Source organism: Anolis carolinensis, chromosome 2 (assembly GCF_035594765.1).
Source record: "Anolis carolinensis isolate JA03-04 chromosome 2, rAnoCar3.1.pri, whole genome shotgun sequence".
Lineage (NCBI taxonomy): Eukaryota > Metazoa > Chordata > Lepidosauria > Squamata > Dactyloidae > Anolis > Anolis carolinensis.
Window position 1 is genome coordinate 165,840,357 of NC_085842.1, and position 8,067 is coordinate 165,848,423.

The 8,067-nt window shown below is 43.5% G+C and overlaps 1 long non-coding RNA gene across 1 annotated transcript; it reads left to right on the forward strand.

Annotated features, from left to right (window-relative positions):
- Nucleotides 1-2,948: 2,948 nt before the first annotated feature.
- LOC134296340 (uncharacterized) lies at nucleotides 2,949-6,359 on the forward strand. The gene is made up of 2 exons (XR_010003052.1): nucleotides 2,949-4,102; nucleotides 6,124-6,359. It is a non-coding gene; the product is annotated as an uncharacterized LOC134296340 (long non-coding RNA).
- The last annotated feature ends 1,708 nt before the right edge of the window (nucleotides 6,360-8,067 follow it).

Genomic DNA, 8,067 nt, shown 5'->3' on the forward strand with positions numbered 1-8,067 from the left:
CTGGGAGCCAGGAATAGGAACACTTCTATCATTTCATTTAAATGACTGGAATGAGGTGGGGTGAGAAGAGAAGGATTATAGCATTCTGTTCCCAAATATTAAGGTAAGTAGAGGCTGGCAGGTTAAACAAAGGATGAGGAAGAGGCAAGGCGGATTTCCTTCATGGGAATGGAGTGGAATGAATGATGGCAGAGCGAAGGTGGGTGGATGTTAAATATTCAACGGGAGGATGGATTTTAATATTTAAAAAGGGTTACCACTTTGCTGCCATTGTATCCCCATAAGAGCTGGCGGTGCAGCATGGTCCTGAATCTTGTCCTATAATGGGCACATGTTAGAGAGCTGGCCACTGTATTCATTCAATGCCTGGAGTTGAGACTTTTCCAACACAAGGCATTCAGGTTTGTCCCCTCACACACACACACACACACACACACACACACACACACACACACACATGCATGCCTGCTCAAGGTATTCCCCCCTTGAATGAAAGCCCCTCTCTGTTGTAATGTGAGGAAATTTTGGGACTAAAAGGATGGAGGAATGGCAATCAAACTGCATTAATTCTACAGTGTAGATGTATAAAGGACCTCCAGGATGTAACCTTCACTATTAAAGTTTCATTCTTAGAACTCTGGACATGAAAAGCTAGCATCGAATAGAAAAGAGGGCAGGGATGATAGCCAGAATAACGGGGTGATAATAACCCATTAATTATGTCTTACATTGAAGCATTAGATAACCTTCCCTGCGGTGGCGCAGTGGGTTAAAAGTAAGTAAGTAAGTAAATTCAACTGATGCAAACAAATAAATAACTTCTTCCCTCAGAAAACAACTATTATTCAGGGGTATCCCATCATTGAATGTAGATGCTGTGTTGAAATATGAATGCTTTGTAATTTACCTTCAAGCCCTTTCCAACTTATAGCAATCCTGAGGCAAACCTATCATGAGGTTTTCTTGGCAAGATTTGGATGGGGGGGGGGTATCTTTCTCTGAGGCTGAGAAAGTGTGAACTGTTTAAGATCAACCAATGGTTTTCATGCCCAAGTACGGATCTGAACCCTGTTCTCCATTCCCAGTCCAACCCTCAAACCATCTCACCATGCTGACTCTCAATACTAATGCTAGTAACAGTTAAATGATATATTCTTCTTGGATAGGTCTAATCCCATTTTTGAAGGGATTATCTGATTTTGAAGGGATTATCTCAGCTGATTTTCTTTTTAGGAAAATATATGTGCAATGAGTAGGGGAGGTGGGACTCCGAATGTATATACCGGTAATCCATGAATCACGTATGGATGGTGCAAATATGTTCATTCTACTGATGGACTGTGTTATCTACATCATCACAGATTGGTGGTTTAAAAAATCCAAAACTTACCTACAGTTACTTTTTGGTGGTAGCTAACTGATCATATTCTTCTAACTTTGTTTGTCACACTGAAAAATATTTCGTGATAATGACCTGAATGCTGATTTTTGCTTATGCAAAGACTCAAGGGCAAACCTGAATGTGATCAGAAGCCTAAAAGAAGCAGGGCTACATTAAGGAATGTTGAGCTGGGAGATATAATTGGGGGCACATGTCAGGCCTTAGGAGGACGTGCTTTGTACACCCCTGTAGAAAGGTATTTACATATGAAGCACATTATCCTCTAAAGAACTTGTGAGGAAGCCACCTTGAAAATGATTTTGTAATGAAAAGGTGCCATAGCAAACAAACATTTCCTCTCTCCTGCCTCACTAGTCAACAGGAATCTCACTTTCAGAAAAAGAGAAGCAAATCAGAGTAAGAACAGCTTTCCTCTGACCTGGAAAACTTCTCCCAGACACATTTCGTACTATACATCCCATCAAAGCTATGGATGAAGGCTGAAGATAATGGGAGTTGTAGTCCAATACATTTGAAGAGCACCAGATTGGAGAAACCTGATATAGGATGCCTCCTGCCAAGGGCAAGTGAGTGAAATGCGAATGATAGCATCAACCACATAAAGGGAGATAGTAGGAATAATAGAATTAATAATAAGGAAGCAACACCTCCAACGTTTCCCTGTGTGAGCGTGTGGCTTTCTTTTTGCGCTCCCTCATCAATCATCCTTCTATCCATTTCTTGCCCAATATTTTTGGCTGGAGGCAATGCCCTCCCTGTTCCAATCCCAGCCTGTCTGTTCCAGGACAGCGGTTCCCAGTGGGGCAGCAAGCAAGAATCTTCCAGCTCCAAAAGCACAAATGCTTGGATGACTTCGAGCTGAGCCATCCCATAGGGGATCCCCCAAAAGCAGTCAAGAATGAAGCTCAGTCAAGCGCAGATGATCCAGGAAAGCCTCCTGAATCCAGGCTTCGGCTAGCCAGGAGGAGGACTGAAGGCCAAGGATACAAATTAGGGCCTGGCTCTGCCTGGCCTGCAATTTAACACAATCAATAAACCCTTAAGTAACGCTATGCAACTCTTTAGGCACTTTTGGTAAACTTTACGCACACATACACAGAGCCCAATTAGGGCACAAGACATGGAGCTCAGCGCCCCATTTCTGCTCCATCTGAGCAAGTCATTTTGAGCACAAATGCACGTGTGTGCACACACAATCGCCCCCCCACTGACTGTGCTTCTTACATCCATTAAAGATTTCCTGCCCTACTCTTTTGAGAAGATCGATCGGTAGGGAGAGGAGGGGGGATTCATCTCATGACTGATCGATTCAGTAAAAGATCTGGGTTTAAACTGTCAAATTTGCCTTTTTGCCATTGGGGAAAAGAATGGGGGCACCGACACTGGGGAAGTATGTGTGGCACTGAGCTGGAGGGGCTCAGTCTTGCTCAGAGTAAACCAGCTCCAAAAAAAAAAACACCACCCTGTTTCAGATCCATCCAGGCTTGCCGCCTCTCTATTTCCCTGTCATCAGAGCTAAGGACAGCAAACGTACCCCCTTGCCCTCAGAAAGCAATTAGCTAAGGACGCTTGGCTTAGCCTTCTCATATTCTCAGCCACTCATTTGAATACACACTCTGCACTAGAGCAGCCGGAGAGCCCTTCACTCCAGTTCCCTGTTTGTACGTTGTCATAGAAATAGAGTGCTGGCATTTTCCCCCCAGTTGCCATGAGACAAATACCTGACAGGTAAGCAGGCAGGTGATGGCCTGTCAGACTGGCTTGGGATAGGAAGAGGGAACAGTTTGAGTCTGGAGATTTGGGAGAAGGAGGGGAAAGAATGGGTTGACAGAAGGAAGGGTGGTGATTTTCTAAGTGCAAGGTTTCTTGAAATGCCTGTTATTTAAAACAGCGATCCTTATTTCTTAATGCTAGCCTATATAGCAAGTTCTACTGTGTTTTGCGGGATTTACTCCCTAGTAAATGCATTTTGAAAACCAGCAAAATGTAGTGGTTTGGGAGTCTGACAAGGACTCTGGAAAACAGGGCTTAATTCCCAGCTCAGCCATGAAAACCCACTACATGACCTTGTTTGAGCCATATATTTTCAGCCTCAGAAAAACTGTGCAATTGATCAATTGCAACATTCACACTTGACTCAAACAGACAAGAGTTCTTTCTCCCAACCTGGACTTTCCACAGATATATAAACCCCACTTGCCTAGTTTCCATCAGACCTCACAACCTCTGAGAATGCCTGCCATAGATGTGGGTGAAACGTCAGGAGAGAATGTTTCTAGAACATGGCCATACAGCCCGGAAAACTCATAGAACCCAAATGTGTTTCAGATTTCAGCCTTGTAAAACTTCTTTCTTCCTGAATATGTTTTAAAGATATTACAGTTGCCTCTTGTTCTTGAAAAATTAGAGAAAACGGGTTTGTAAATTTGGACATGCACAGTCACATTATAATGTATATACATACACATCAACTGCAGTTCTATTTTGGCCAGCAAGATTTGGAGTAAAACAAGTAATTGTTCCTAACTTTTGGTCCTCCAGGCATTTTTGACTTCAGCTTCCAGAATTCCTGACAGTTGGACAAGTTGGTTGTGGCTTCTGAGAGTTGAAGTCCCAAACATGTGGATGATCACAAGATTGGGAACTCAGAGAGGAAAGCAGGCTATGTTCCCAATGGCCATGCGGTAATTGAGCATAAAGGTAAAAAAACATGCTAATGCCAAAGCACACTACATTATTAGCATTAAGTAGTACTGCTGACATGAGCGAAAAGTCTTTCTAATATCTAGGGGATTGACCAATGAAAGTATTTTAAATGGAAAATTACTATGTGAGGGCTGTATCTAGATTAAGTTGTCTTTGAATTGTAACACTTCCATATTTCCTCATGGCTTATTCCATCTTTTTCATCCTTCATCCCAGAAAAAGAATAAGGAAAATCTTTCTGATGATAAAAGCTGTTTGACAATGAAATATGCTCTCTTAGGGTGTGGTAAAGGTGCCTTCTGGGTTTTTCTTACCCGAGGCTGGATGGCCATCTGCTGGGAGTGCTTTGATTCTGGATTCCTGCATGACAGAGGGTTAAACTAGATGGCCCTTGGGGTCTCTTCCTACTCTATGATTGTATAAAAAAGATGGGATTGTTGTACAATGATTTTTGATTGATAAATTTCAGAACCCTTCATCTGGAAGTCCTTTTCAGTTGGCTATCAAGTGAAGAATATTCTCAAAATATGAAAGGAAACCTCTACTTGTGGAATCCTAGAGCATTCATATTTAGCCATGCTCCATTTCACTTTTTCCTAGGGCCTTTTGGGGTCATACACCTAATTTCCTAGAGTGCTCTTATGCTGTGTATTTGCTTGGCAGCTTTCACAATAAGCAAGACCGAAGTGATCTGCATAAGCTTTTTCCAGGAGGGTGTGGCTGCCAGGGTCCACAGATCAGAAGGATGGCTTTAAGCCATGGGGGAAGAGCCATCAATTAGGTAATTAAGGACTTTCAAGTGAAGAATAATTGAGAGGCTAGAAGAATTTATCTTGGGAGGCCTTTGAAGTACACATAACAGTGATTTGCATGCGACTAGCAAGGGTAGAACAAAAACTCCAAGGTTAGCTTCTAAAAGCAGGCCAGCGCTTAGCGCTTAGCTTTTTGCAGAATCCTCAAGTATGACTTTTTTTTTGAGCCCGGAAAAATGGACAAAGGTGACACAAGACAATCTCTCTCTAGTATAAATTAAATATAATACATATGGCATATAACGTAATCAAACATATTGCATCATATATCATGGTTCTGTGTAGATTGCACAGCAGTTTGCATTCTCACCGAGCATAAATGTTTTTAATTAACAGTGAGCTGAGCATCTCTCAAGGTCAAAAATGAGAGAGATCCACACCCTTGGGGTTCATGTGCCTGATCTCATATAGTCCCCGTATTCTTTATTTCAACACATCACTGCAGCGGGCCAAGCTAAGTACATATCAATCATACATCTGATACACTGTGAGACTTGAGAGAGGTTACAGGGTTTCCTGAATTGGGACTCTGCATCAAAAGGTGCCAATTATATAGTGAGTCTAGGCATAATCCATTCTTCTTCTTTTTTTTCCCCTGACAGTCACCTCTATAAAAAGTTTCCTGAGTCACAAGACTTAGTTCTTTGGTCAGAGTAGCCAGACAGCCTCCAAACGTGGGAGCTTCCCTTCATTCCAGCCATTCAGTGAATGAAAGCAGTAGTCCAAACATCTGGAAAGCATTTGGTGGGGGAAGACTGTATGAGAAAAGCTCTCTTTGTTCCTCATGCTATGCCCTTCCTTTTGGTCTCGACCTTCATCCTCTTGCTTGCCCATTTTCTCTATCTTTGCCTTGCTGAAGGTACACAAAATCCATGCATAAAAATACATCACACCACCATGTTGCTAAAGTGCCCTGAAACTAAACATGGGTTCCCTTCTGTATAGAATTCACACATCCGTGACCAGGACAGGCAAGGGGGATCTTCAGAAATGGGGGAAGTTACTTTTGAGGTATGTTGTTGTGTGCCTGCAAATCATTTCCAACTGATGGCAACCGTAAGGTGAACCTATCACAGGGTTTTCTTGGCAAGCATTGTTCAGAGGGAATTTCCTGTTGCATTTATCTGCCATGGTCTTCAAAAAGTCCAGCACACAAACCACTATGCCACATGAGCTTTCTGCAATATGCTGACTTTCTTTTAGGACTCTTCCTCTGCAGATTCCCCTACTAGCTGGAAGATTTCAGGTGTTAGTGATGACCGAGACCCCGGCTTTCAAATTAATTTGAACCCGCAGCGGAGAGTTCCGCAGATCCATCACCAAAGGAATGGAGCGGGACCGCAGCAGACTATTATTAAAAGATTTTTTTTCTTCGCTTTCCCCTTCCCTGAACTATGTAACAAATCCCCCAATAAAAGTAGCATTTATTTTAACAGTAACACTCTCTATCTGGTTATTTTGTGTCTTTCTCTGACTCCTTCCTTTGCATGCAATCTCTCTCTCCCTCTCCCTCTCACTAACCCGTCTGATCTTTAAACCCTGGCGGAGGCTTCTCCGCCATAGATTAATACGGCGGACGGTACAAATTGGCTCATATCTTTATCAAAATTACCCCTAGCACACTCATCTTTTAGTCCTAACCCTTTCTAAGGCCCCTGACTCAAGGACCACCAGCGGAACCGAAATCGGTCCGGTTCTCGGCACCTCAACAGCTGACTGTCAAACGGGACCGACTGCTCTTTTCAAGCCGGACTGCTCTCCTCCAGCCTTATCCCGGACTTTCCTCTCCCCGTGACCCGCGGAATGGTTCTAGGAGATCCCTAGCCCCTTTCTGTGAACTGGGGATGGGGGGATCGCTCTCCCGCTGGGGAGACATAGTTCTCCAAGGACCCTCACCCTCTCTACAGCTGCCAGGGGGTGCCCGGACGGGTGCCCTCCACGTCTCATTCATACCTTCATAATTTTATGAAGGAGAAGAACACTCTTCCCCAGACCTACCCCTGAACTTATGAAATCTTATACTTCAAAAGACTGCAACCCACATGTGCCTCTTCCCCATGCCATCTCTACGAATTCCTTCCACCAACAGATGAACTCTTTTCCTCATGTATCCATGAATTTTCATATTCTATGTACCTGGACACCCTCATGACCCACTGTTGTATGAATTTCTAATCGTTGGGCTAACTTCATGAATTGTGAAATCATGCTGCTAGAACTCCACTTCTATGACTTTCCATATTGGGTTCCCCAGATGTTGTAAACCTCGTTCTTATCAAATGTTTTCAATTGTTTATATCATCCATGATTCCCCTTTATGCAATGTAACCCACCTCTATGGATTCTCCCTTACTTCCTTGAAATCTATCTATCTGCCTATATGTATTTGTACTCTTTGGGATCCCCGGAAAATATGTGTTTTTCCCAGCTGGGTTTACGCTCCAACTTTATTTTATTTTTCATTTTATTTCATATAATTGTCAAATCATGAAATCAAATGGGAAATATTTTGACCCCAACATGAACCCCAGCTCCTATGACCCAGGTTTACCTTCCCCAAAACAAAAGGTTAATCCGCTGCCGCATAACCTAATCAGAATCAGATTGCATGGACAATATAGGGCTTGAGTCGCCGAATAAAAGGTGATTCGCCCTCAAGGCAAACATTGTCATATCTCCTCCAAAGGGAAAACCAGGACGTCTCAGGAAGACGCCCTGCTGAGCCCATTGCCACCCATCCTTACTTCCCCCCCCGACACCTCAAGGCATATCTGAAATCAGTGTACATGACAGGAACCCCTGATGGCTGTCATTAATCCCTTTAGAATTCGGCCGGGCAAGAACTAATCCGATCCTTCCTGCTCAGTCACTTCATTGTTTCAATAGCTCCCGCCTTCTCCTCTCTGATTGGCCCGAGTGGGGACAAAAAGCGGCTCCCCATTGGGCCAGCAGAGCAAGGCGGGAAACGAAAGCCCGCCTCGTTCAACCTTCTACCCTATCCGCGATCAGATGGGCGGGGGAGCGGGGCGGGAAATTCAAGGGGCTGTCAGACCGAAACATTGTATAAATATGGCTTTATTTTGAATATATGATACGCTAGTAGACTGAATGATCGCTACTAGTGTCCTTTTCAGCTGAATCGCTCAA